The sequence below is a fragment of the Schistocerca americana genome, unplaced genomic scaffold, assembly GCF_021461395.2.
Source record: "Schistocerca americana isolate TAMUIC-IGC-003095 unplaced genomic scaffold, iqSchAmer2.1 HiC_scaffold_135, whole genome shotgun sequence".
NCBI lineage: Eukaryota > Metazoa > Arthropoda > Insecta > Orthoptera > Acrididae > Schistocerca > Schistocerca americana.
The window spans coordinates 243,701-255,885 of record NW_025725427.1 but is presented as its reverse complement, the minus strand read 5'-3'; positions in this window follow the sequence as shown (position 1 = coordinate 255,885).

The window sequence follows — 12,185 nt, the reverse complement described above, 5'->3', positions numbered from 1 at the left end:
GCGGATGCGGCGCGCGAGCTGGATGTCCTTGGGCATGATGGTGACGCGCTTGGCGTGGATTGCGCACAGGTTGGTGTCTTCGAAGAGGCCGACGAGGTAGGCCTCGCTGGCCTCCTGCAGGGCCATGACTGCGGAGCTCTGGAAGCGCAGGTCGGTCTTGAAGTCCTGGGCGATCTCGCGCACTAGGCGCTGGAATGGCAGCTTGTGGATGAGCAGCTCTGTGCTCTTCTGGTAGCGCCTGATTTCTCGCAGGGCGACGGTGCCCGGCCTGTAGCGGTGGGGCTTCTTGACGCCTCCGGTGGCGGGCGCGCTCTTCCTCGCCGCCTTGGTGGCGAGCTGTTTGCGCGGCGCCTTTCCGCCGGTGGACTTGCGGGCCGTTTGCTTTGTGCGGGCCATGGCGGTAGCGGTAGCGGAGCGGCGTGCGTGGAGGTTAGGTGCGGCGCGGCGTCCGGTGCTGCCTTGACAACGGGCCCGCCCAGCCTAGCCTGTGTGCTAATGTGTGAAACGGTGTTAGTGTGTTCCACATGTTTAAGGTGTAGGTTTTAATAGCCTAGCGCTATTTTTCCTACATTAAGTTTGTTAAAGTTATGGGGTATGCGTTTGAGTTCCTAAGCTGTCCTGCACGGGGACAAATGTTGTTATGGTTGCTGCATCACTCTTACCGGCGCAGCAGGTCTGGCCAGCGTAATGACGCCCGCCAGTGTGGTCGGCTGCCGAGTCTTCTTACCAGTTGGTTGGTCGACCTCTCGGCTTTATCGTAGAATGTTGTCGCTGCGTCCTTAAACCTCTGGCGTAGAGGTTGGACGGCAGCGACGCGGTGAAGCTCCTCCGTGGGGAAGTCCTTGGGCAGGTGAAGTGCCAGTCGTAGCGCCCTGTTTTGGATCGTCTGCAGGCGCTTCAGGTTTGTATCGGCCGTGTTTCCCCACACGACCGCTGCGTATTCCAGCAGCGGTCGTATGGCGGCCTTGTACAGCGTAAGACCGACGTCTTCTGGCAGCGTTGACGTGGGGTTGAGCACTGGGTAGAGCAGCCTCAACCTACCCAGTGCCTTGCCCCTAATGTCTTCAACGTGTTGCCGCCATGTGAGCCGCCGGTCTAAAGTGACGCCTAGGTATTTGGCTGTGTCGTTCCATTCGACTGGCACTCCACACACCGATACTGTTGGCGCGTCGTGGCGGAAGGGGCGACTAGCTATGATAATCGCCTGACTCTTCTCGCCATTGTAGGCGAGGCGCCACTTCTTTGCCCACTCGGTGAGCTCGTCGGTGGCCGCCTGTAGACGCCGCTGCAGGACGTCGACGCTCCAGCTGCTGCTGTAGATCGCCGTGTCGTCAGCATAAAGCGCCGTCTGGACGCGGTTCGTGCGTGGCAGGTCGGCGGTGTAGAGGGAGTACAGCGTCGGACCGATGACCGAGCCTTGAGGTACACCCGCAAGTATTCGGCGCTCCGTGGAAATTCCACTGGCTGCGCGGACGTGAAACGTCCTTTCCTGCAGATAGCTCTGCAGGAGCCTCACGTGCGACACAGGTACCCCCTGCACAAGAAGCTTGTACAGGAGGCCGTCATGCCACACGGAGTCAAAGGCACGAGACACGTCCAGCAAGAGAGCGCCGAAATACTTACGTCGGTCAACGGCTCCGAACGCTTCCTCCGTCAGGCGCAGCAGCTGGTGCGTCGTCGCGTGCTCCCGACGAAAACCGAACTGCTCGTCGGGGAGAAGTCCTTCGGCGTTTACGTGGGCCAGCAGGCGGACCAGGTAGAGCCTTTCGAATACCTTTGATGTTGCTGGCAGGAGGCTGATGGGGCGGTAGTTTTTAGCCAAGCGAGTGTCCTTCCCTGGCTTGGGAAGAGCAACTACCTCCGCATGCTTCCAGCAAGATGGGTATACGCTGGTGCGCAGTATCCCGTTAAAGATTGCCGCAAGATGGTGTGCTGCGGCGTCGGGAAGCTGCTTCAGCAACATGTTGGTGACGTTATCTGGTCCGCCTGCTTTCTTGCGTTGCAGGTGGCGAAGTTGCAGCTGGACCTCTTCCGGCGAGACGGGCTGTATCTCGTCGTCCTCCGCGCGTTCGCGGAGAAATACAGGCAGGCGGTCCGCTACTAGGCGCAAGTGTTCCTCGTCGACGGGCTCTTCAATTGTTGTGAAATTTGCAGCGAACGCGTCCGCCAGTGCGTTTGCCTTGGCGTCCGGTTCACTGACAAATCTGTTGCCCACTTGTAGAGGAGGGATGGGCTGAGTGCGGCGGAGGAAGCTTTTCATTGACTTCCACGCCGTCCCGTCCTCGGTGTTCAGCCCTTCAATTTTGGCGGCCCACTCGGCGTTCCTGTGTGCGTCTACATCTGCCTTGATGTGGCGGCGCAACCTGTTGAGTTGCCTTTTCGTCCTCGGGTCCTTGGTTAGCTGCCATTCCCGTTGTAGCCTGTTTTTGGCAGCTATCTGGTCCCTGATGTGACGTGGCAGTATGCGCGGCGTGTGCTCGTCTGCCGCCTGGCGCCTGGCGGGTGTTGCGGCCGTTGCTGCCTCCGTGATGGCTTGTGTTAGGTGTTGCAGTGCGACCTCTACACCTTCAGCGTCGACGTCGGGAATAGTCTCCAGTGCTTCTGCGACGTTTTCACGGTACTCTTCCCAGTTGATGCCCCTGAGGTCGAGTCCGTGTCGTCGCATCGGCATTATCTCCGAGTCGAGCGTGAAGATTACCGGCAGGTGGTCGGAGGAAAGTGCCGTCCGGGTGCTGGCTGCCACATGTTGCCGGATTCCTTTAAGGATAATGAAATCCAGCACGTCCTCACGCCCTCTTGCCGGGTAGATGGTCGGTTCGTGCGGTCCCACGGCTATCGCGTCGTGTCGTTCGACCACGCGTTGTAACCGGCGACCGCTGGTGTTAGTGACGCGGCTGTTCCAGGCAGCGTGCTTAGCGTTCCAGTCGCCTCCCAGTATGATGTTACCTGGGAGGGACAGGAGCTTGTTTACGTCTTCTGCGTCCAGTGCACCGCGTGGTGGCCTGTAGACAGCGCAGAACGTGATTCTTCCGTGCACGGTGTCGACTGCAACGGCGGCTGCTTCCATTGCAGTGAGCTCCGGCACAGGAACACGGTGGTGTCGAATGGAGCGTCGGACGTAAACAGCCGTGCCGCCCCCTGCAGTCGGTCGGTCGTATCGGTAGCAGGCGTAGTTGGCCACGCCGACTCGTACGCCAGGCTTCAGGTGCGTTTCCGCGACGAGGCAGATGTCGATGTCTTCGTCGCGTAGAAACTGCCGGAACTCGCCGTCTTGCGTCCTCAGGCCATTAGCGTTGAACACGCAGATCCTCATGCTCCTGTGGTGTTCAGGCATGCTGGGCTGAGGATGTTGCAACGGCGAGTACCTGATGTACTGCGGCCATTAGCTCGGACATGCGAGCCATCATGAGCTGCATTGCGTCGAGGAGACGGTCAATGCGGTCGCCATCTTGTCGGGGGCCGACAACATGGTCGCTTCCCGTCTCCCGGTTGCCGCCATTTTGTTGGCTGGCGTCGATGTGGGCTGCGGGAGTTTGCTGCTGTACCGTGGTTGGCCGCTGCTGCCGTGGAGGTTGCTGCTGAACCGTGGTTGGCCGCTGCTGCCGCCATCGCGGTTCGGGGAAGTCCGCCATGCTGGCCTGGTCCGGGGCGGGCGGCGGTGATTGGTCCGCCCGGCTGCGTCGAGGAGCGGCCGGGGGGGCCGCTTGCCGTGGCAGGGGCGCAGGAGGCGGGGCTACCAGCCGCTGCGCCGCCGTCATGGCCGCGCGCTGCGGCGGGGAGGGCGGAGCTACGGCCTGGTGAGCTGCTGCAGGGGCAGTGGGTTGGCGCACAGGTACCTGGAGTATGGCGGCGTGCGGAGCAGGTCCGCCATTTCCTTTTGCTGCCGGGGCGGAGTTCTGCGGCTGCCTGTGGGGCCGCTGCGGTTCTTTGTTCCGGGCGTTGGAGTTCCCCTGCTGCTGACCGGGGTTGACGACCGCTCTGGAATGCGCTCTTCCCGTGGCGCGGCCTCTGCGGCCGCGTCGTCTCTTTGTCCGGCTGTTGGCGGGCGCTGGGGCTCCACGTGGGTGAGAGTTTCCCGCCGGAACTCTGCGTTGCTGTGCGTCGTTCCCGCGTGCGCGGGCCGCGTACGCTTTATGTTTCGTGCAACCTCTGTAGTTGGCGCAATGTTCATCGCCACACAGTTTGCACTTGGGTGTGAAGTCTTTGTGCGGGACTCCCGTTTTTTCACACCCTTCAGTGGCGTGCTGTTCGCCGCACTTCACGCAGAAAGCGGGCATGCCACAGTATTTCATGGAGTGTCCAAGTTCGAGGCATCGGCAACATTGTGTATATGCCGCTTTATTACGAAGAACTTCAGCAATCACCTCGATGTTGCCTATTCTTTTCAGTTGGAACAGCTTCCTGTTTTCTGCGTTGTTGGCCGCAATTACGAGGAATAGAGGGTTTCGCCCTTTGGTGCGATGAGGTCCCATTTTAATCACCTCCTCAACGCAATAACCCATCTGTTCGAGGTCTTCTTTAACCTCTGCAGGTTTCATGCTGCGAGGTATTTTGCGGAAGACCACCTTAATAGGCTTCTTCCTGTTGGCGCTGTAAGTGAAGAAGTGCCATCCGCGTTTGGTACACTCTTCACTCACTTTTACGAAATGTTCACTGGTCTTAACTTTCACTCTGTGCAGGTCCTCGCCTGAGACACTAACACTATAATTGTCCCTGCCTATCAGTAAGTTAAGAGCATTCTGAAGCTCGCGAAAATGCCCTTCAAACTTGATCACGAGCGGCGGCGGCGTCTGTCGCTGTTGCGGTGGTGGCAGCGTCACGTCCTCGTCTTCCGAGTCACTGAGGGCGTCGAAGGAGTTGCTTGTGCCTAGGGGAGCTGCGGTCAACTGTTGTCTGGGTTTAGCGGTCTTCTGCGCTGGCGTGAAGCCGTCTTTGTCCACCCTTGAGGCGCGCGCGCGGCGGCGCGGTATTGTCCCGGTTCTTTGGCCGCTTGGCGCGTTTTCCTTCCGGAATTTGCGCGCGTCCGGAGCTGATGCTTCGTCGTCCGATTTCTGCCTCTTTCGCGAGGATCGTGACGAACTGGCTTGGGCGGTTACCTTTGCATGTTCCACCTGCATCTCCTCCTCTTCATTGTCGGTGTCGTCGCCGAGGGGAGCAGCGGCTGCATGTGGCATCAGCCCTATAAGCAGCTGCAGTGCTTCATCGCTGTCCTGCTGCGTGGTGGGGACATCCGGAGACGTCTCCAGCGGCTGCTGCATCGATGCACAACACTCGCGCGTGATCGAAAACGCAGTCTCACTAACGCGGGTGACGCGAACAGCATGTGCACTGTTGATTACACTTGCGTCGACGCTCGTTGGGGGAGGAGTACTATCAGAGGTGCTCGGTTGCGTCTCTGACGTACTCGACTCGACCCCAGCAGCGTGCAGGGACGCGGCCCTGTCCGCTGGAGCGGTCGTATGCATGTTAGCGGGCTCGGGAGCGGAGCGCTCGGCGCGTGCGTCCGTCTCGCTTGGCATCGCTAACTCGAGTGCAACGGGCCCGCGCGCCTCCGTGCTGCGCTTATATGCCCTCGGTTGCGCGTGGTGGGGGGAGGGCGGGCCAGAGTCTATATAGGGGGGCGGCGGGCGCGCTGGGCGCAGACCGTAGCCGACTCGCCAGCCGCTGCAGCTGCTGTTTGTGCACGTTTTGCTTTGCCCGAGGAAGGAAGGATGACAGGCCGCGGCAAGGGAGGAAAGGGGCTCGGCAAGGGTGGCGCCAAGCGGCACCGCAAGGTGTTGCGCGACAACATCCAGGGCATCACGAAGCCCGCCATCCGCCGCCTGGCTCGCAGGGGCGGCGTGAAGCGCATCTCTGGTCTGATCTACGAGGAGACCCGCGGGGTGCTGAAGGTGTTCCTGGAGAACGTGATCCGCGACGCGGTGACGTACACTGAGCACGCCAAGCGCAAGACTGTGACGGCCATGGACGTGGTGTACGCCCTGAAGAGGCAGGGGCGCACCCTGTACGGTTTCGGCGGTTAGGCTGCGTCGCAGCGGGCGCTGGCCTTCCCGCGGCCGTGCTTGTGGGTGGGAGAGACTAGAAAACGGCCCTTTTCAGGGCCACCACACTGTTCGGAAGTTGAAAAGTGCGAAAGAGTCTGTGTTGTTGCTGCGTGTGTGCGCTGTGTTGTTTGTTTGTTTCTTTCTTTCTTTCCGTTTTGAGCGACGTGATGTGACTGGGAGGGGAGAAGGAAAGGAAACGTGTCATGTGGCTGGCTGTGTGTGGAGCTGCTTCGTTTGTGTGTTTGTTATTGTGTGTCTTTGTATCGATCGCGACGGAGATGGCGGGCTGTGTGTTGTTGTGCGAGAGGCGGTGATTATTTGCTTGCGTGGTTTGGCTCTGTGTGTTTGTTTGCGGCGGCGTTGGGGTTTCCGAGGCAAGGCGTGTGGGCATAGGCGGCCGGATCAGCTGTTTCGTTCGTGTCGACGGCCGTTGCGCGCGGGAGTGGAGGGCGGTGTGTCGACACGCCTCCCTTTAACAATGGTCATTATTGCTGCCGTTGTCGGTTTGGAAGGCGACTGCGACCGTGCAAAATGTGTGTGTGTGTGTGTGTGTGTGTGTTGGGCCACACGGGCTGTGTGGACGACAAGATGGCGGACGTGCGCCGGCGGCGGCTGTGCTGTGACAGTGCAAAGTTAAAACAAAACAAGGTGCGGCGAGGACGACTGAAATTTTGCTTTGGACGTAGGTTTGTGTGGTGGCCCTGAAAAGGGCCGATTGTTGTGGGCCGAGCCGGCAAAGCGCGTTGCGTGCAGGGGAGCACGCGGCGCTGCGATTGCCTGGCCTCCTTTAGGCCTTCTTCTCGGTCTTCTTTGGCAGCAGGACGGCCTGGATGTTGGGCAGGACACCACCCTGTGCGATGGTGACGCCCGACAGGAGCTTGTTGAGCTCCTCGTCGTTGCGGATGGCAAGCTGCAGGTGGCGCGGGATGATGCGCGTCTTCTTGTTGTCGCGGGCCGCGTTTCCGGCCAGCTCGAGCACCTCAGCCGCGAGGTACTCCATGACGGCGGCGAGGTAGACGGGCGCCCCGGCGCCGACGCGCTCTGCGTAGTTTCCCTTGCGCAGGAGGCGGTGGATTCTGCCGACCGGGAACTGGAGCCCAGCCCTGCTTGAGCGGGACTTTGACTTGCCCTTGACTTTGCCTCCCTTTCCGCGTCCGGACATGGCGATGGGCTAGCGACGGTGCACACGAAACGGAAACGAAAACGACCGGTGCGAGCGGCAGCGAGTCGAGCAGCGGAGTGCGTGCCGGCGCAGCCTGCTGCTCACATCTTTTACTTTCCCCTCTTTGGGGAAGTGTGTGTGGGGGAGTTTGTAGCCTTTCGGCTTTTACTCCCCTGTGAACGTGTGTGTGTGATTTTTCTATAGTTTTTTGGTGTCTGTGACTTGTGATGTTTGTTGTGAGTGAGTCTAGTACTTGCCTGAGGTAGGCGAAAAGATTGGTGTTATATGGGAAGGAACTGGATTAGGGATTGGGTTTTGGGATTTTCTCTTCGACTTAGTCGTCGAAGATCGTCATAGGGCGCTTATGCTTGTCGCGGGACATGTCATACCGACCTAGGGAGTGGATGAGCGCGTTTCCGGATCTGGAAGAACCCTCATAGAAGGCCCTTGCCAGATCCTGGAAACGCTCTCTCAGGAGTGGGATTTCGGCTGCGGCGTGCAGGTCGTCTATGGGGAATCCGAGTGGTAGACGCAGTGCCCTTCTGAGGGCGCGGTTCTGCAGCCTCTGGAGTTTGTCCAGGTGCTGCTTTGCCGCGTATCCCCAGACAGGGCACGCATACTCCATAACTGGCCGGATCAGGGCCTGATAAACATTTACTGCTACTGGGAAGGGAAGGGAGCTGTTTGTGTTCAGGATAGGGTATAGAATGGACATTCTGGCGCAGACCTTCCTGTGGACCTCGTCTATGTGGGGTTTCCACGTAAGACGAGAGTCCAAGGTTACGCCAAGGTACTTGGCGGTTCTGCGCCAGGGGAGTTGGATTCCATTTAGGTGAAGGTGGAGGGGGGGACGTTGAGGAGGTTCGCGCCTTCCGAGCCTGCGGGTAATCAGCATTGCCTGCGTCTTCTCGGAGTTGATCGTGATGCGCCAGCGACGGGCCCAAGTTTCTGTGTCATCTAAAACCTTTTGTAGCCTACGGATGACCAGGTCCTTGTTCGCATTTCTCGTGTAGAAGGCTGTGTCGTCAGCGTACTGCGCAGTGTGCACCAGGGGGGCCGTCGGAGTATCCGCAGTGTACAAACTGTACAATACGGGCCCCAGGACCGATCCCTGTGGCACCCCGGCACGAATACGCCTTCTGGTGGAGGTGGCAGTTTCTACTTTGACGGAGAAAGTCCTATTCGTGAGATAGCTCTTAATGAGCTGAACTATGCTCCCGGGAAACCCTTGTGTGTACAACTTGTAGAGTAGCCCTCTATGCCATACTGAATCAAAGGCTTTGGCTACGTCTAGTAGCACTATCCCGCAGTAGCCTCTGTGGTTGAAGCCTTCTGTGGCTGCTTCAACCATTCTCATGACCTGCTGTGGGGCAGAGTGGTTCTGCCGGAACCCAAATTGGAAATCCGGCAGAATTTGCTCTCTGGTAATGTGTTCTTGTATGGGTCTTAGCAGGAGGCGCTCATAGATCTTGCTGAGTGTTGGCAAGAGGCTAATCGGCCTGTAGTGCTGCGGGAATAGAGGGTCTTTCCCTGGTTTGTGTATCGCGACCACTTCCGCATGTTTCCAGCAAGCTGTGAAAACACGGGAACGAGTAATCTCGTTGAGGACGTTCGCGAGGTGTGTGATCGCTGTGGGTGGGAGTTTTTTGACTAACTGGTTTGTGACACTGTCGTGCCCTGGCGCCTTTTTTGTAGGGAGGGACCTGATTACTCTTGCCACGTCCTCGGGGGCAAAAAGTATGGGTTCGTCCTCTGGGTCCTCCTCGGCATTGAGGAAGACGGCCAGTTGACGACTGACTACCTCTTCATGTTCTTCATCCTGAGGTTCTGCCGCTTGGAACTGCTTCTCAAAGGAGTCGGCGAGGGCGTTGGCCTTTCCAGCATGGCTGTAGACCAGTCCCCGCTCGCCATGCAGTGGCGGCATCCTAGCGCGTCGTTTTGTAAACTGTTTGGTCGCTTGCCATAGTGTGTGATCGTCTACTTTGAGAGATGTGAGGCGGTTTTGCCATTGCTGGTTTCTGTGCTCATTGAGCGCTACCTTCAGCTCTCTCTGTAGACGATTGAGCAGCCTCCTGGTGGCCTGATTTCTGGTGATCTTCCACTCTTTTGCCACTCTGTTCTTGTGTCGAATTTGAGCTAGCAAGTGTTCTGGGAGCTGTATTTGCGGCGGTGGGCCCTCCCTTTGTGGAGGGGTGGCTTCTTCCGCTGCCTGCAAGATGGTGCCTGTTAGGTCTTGTAGCGCTTGTTCCACTGTTTCAGCAGTGGGTGGCGGAGCGCGAGCGATATCAGTGGCGACAGTTTCTTGGTATCGCTCCCAGTCTGTACGTTTGTACGACGTCTGGTACCGTGGGAGTGCTACCCATTCTCCCACATCGACCTCCAGAATCACTGGGTTGTGGTCGGAGGACATTCTGTTGATTGTCCTTGCGGCCACGAACCCTGCGATCCTCCTGGTGAGAGCTATGTCTAACACATCGGGCCTGCTTCCGTTTTTCGGAAAATGTGTTGGCTCGACTGGACCCCATGTTTCGAAGTGGTGGGCGCGCGCTAGTTGTTGCAGTTTGGCGCCTGCTCTGGAGGTTACTCTAGAATTCCAATCAGGATGTTTGGCATTGAAGTCTCCCCCTATTATGAGTTTGCCTTCAATTTGCCCTAGAGCAGCTATGTCTCCCTCATCTATCTGGTCGTGTGGGGGTCGGTAGACTGCAACAATTGTTAGGGGTCCAGTGGCAGTGGTTACTTCCACCGCCACTGCTTCGATTTTGTTGGTAGCTGGTAAGAATACCTGGTGGTGGGGGATCCCTCTTTTTACATATATGGCCACTCCTCCGCCTTGGGTTGGCCTGTCTTTACGGTAGCTAATGTAGTTGGGAACTGTCGCTTTTACTCCCGGTTTCAGGTGGGTTTCCCCCATCATGCATATGTCGATGGAGAACTCCTTCATGAGTTCTCGGAATTCGACCTCTTGATTAACAATGCCGTCTGCGTTAAAGACGCACATTGTCAGGCCTTGAATATTTGGTCGTCTATTCATGATGGGGTGTAGATACTACTGAGGAAGTCGCAGAGGGGAGCGACTGCTGGACTGTTGCCTGAAGGGCGACGAGGATCTGTGTGTTCTGCTTCTGGGCTTCCCTGAATTCCTTCATCATTTCCATGACGAGGTTCATGGTCTGCACCATTACGCCTAACAACTGATCCATGGGGGGAGAGTGTGTGTGGGGTTCCCTGGGCCTTCCTCCGTCATGGTGGACCTGGTCGTTGTTGCTGTGTGTTTCCCGGTGTTGTTCTCGTGATAGTGTCTGGTGTTGTGATGGTTGGGCTACGCTTTCATGGTTCCCCGGTGGAGAAACCACTTCCGCATAAGTCGCCCTCGGTGTGTCCGGCCTTGGTTTTACCCAGGCCTTGTCCGTGTGTGTTGCCATGGTTTGTTTTCTTGTGTGTCTCTGTGGGTTTATGGTGTTTTGTTTGTGTGTGTGGGGGGCGGCCTTTGCGCCCTTTGCCTGTTGTGTGTGTCGTTTGTGGACCTCACAACCTTGGTAGCCCGCCGTGTGGTTTTTGCCACACAGCGCGCACCTTATTTGTGGGTCCGTGTGGTGAAGTGTGCATGTTCTCGTGTCGTGGGCCTCGGCGCACTTCCTGCACCTTACTGGCATGGTGCAGTAGGCGGCGATGTGGTTAAGGCCCTGACACCTGAAGCACTGCACCGTCTTGTTCTTACGGCGCAGCGGTTCGGTGGTGACAGGCACTGCCAGAACCATCTTTATCTCCCTTTTGTTCTGGGGGATGTCCGGGAGTGTGGCCTGGTAAAGTGGCCACTTACTGTTTATGTTGCCCATCTGTTGGACCCCCTTGACGACGTACCCCTGGGCAGTCAAATCTGTTTTGATTGCCTGGGGGGACACTCGTCTTGGGAGGTCTCGTATCACGATGTTTCTGTTCCTTGTTTTTGTTGTGGGGAACGTGTAGTGTGGTATGTTTTTATTTGTGAAAAGTGTTTTGACTGTTGTGTAGTGTTCTAGTGTGTGCAGTGTGATTTTTATTTTGTCTCCACCAGCAGGTTTTGCCTGGAAACTGCCTCCCCCGATTTCTGCCTTCAACAGCTCGAAGAGCTCCTCATAGCTGTGGGGAAACTCAGCAACAATCGGGGGGAGGTGGTGGGCGACTTGGTTCTGTGTTTGCGTTGTGGTGGTTTCTGTTGTCTCAGGTTCATCAGCAACCGCCTGAAATCTGTTCGGGGTGGGTTCCAATCCCCGGGCTGGCGGAAGCTTCGGCTGACGAAACGTTTTCTTCGCCAGCACGAAACCATCCGCATCCTGCCCGGTTACGTGGTTCCCTTCCAGTACCAGTGTTTCCTGGTCCCCTCCCAGTGCGACGACAGGTGCTGTCGGGGGCGCTGGCTCCTCAGAGGGTGTGGAAGCGGTTGGGGTGGGGGTGGTGGATACTTTCTTCCCCTTGGAGTGCTTCTCCTTCTTGTCCTTCCTTGCACGCCGCTGGTTGGATGTGGTGGACTTGAGTGGGGGGGATTTAAGGTATTTGGAGCGGGTGGAAGACTGAGACGAGGGGGTGGGTTTGGGGAGGATTTTTGTCGGCAGACGGGGCATCTGCTTGCCATTCTTCATGGACGTGAGGAATTCGGGAAGTGTGCCGGTGGCGTGGGCAAGCAGGAGCGGAGATAGGACGAGGTTAGGAGGGGCAGGATTGCAAGTACTGACAATATATTTTGTTGTCGGCGTACTATGTATGACTGCGTTTGTTTGTGTGTTTCTTGCCATGTCCGGGGCGGAAAGTGGGGCTGCTGCCAGGGGGGTGCCAGTTACAGCCTTCGTTGACACCGTTAGGTATCCCGGCTGCATTGCTGGCCCTACTGTATTTGTGGACGCGGAGGTCTGATCGGCGGCGGCGGAAACCTTCTCTGCGGTTCCGCGGCCGGCTCCCAGGTCCTGGCCCACATTTTCCCTAACCTTGGGGGGGGCAGA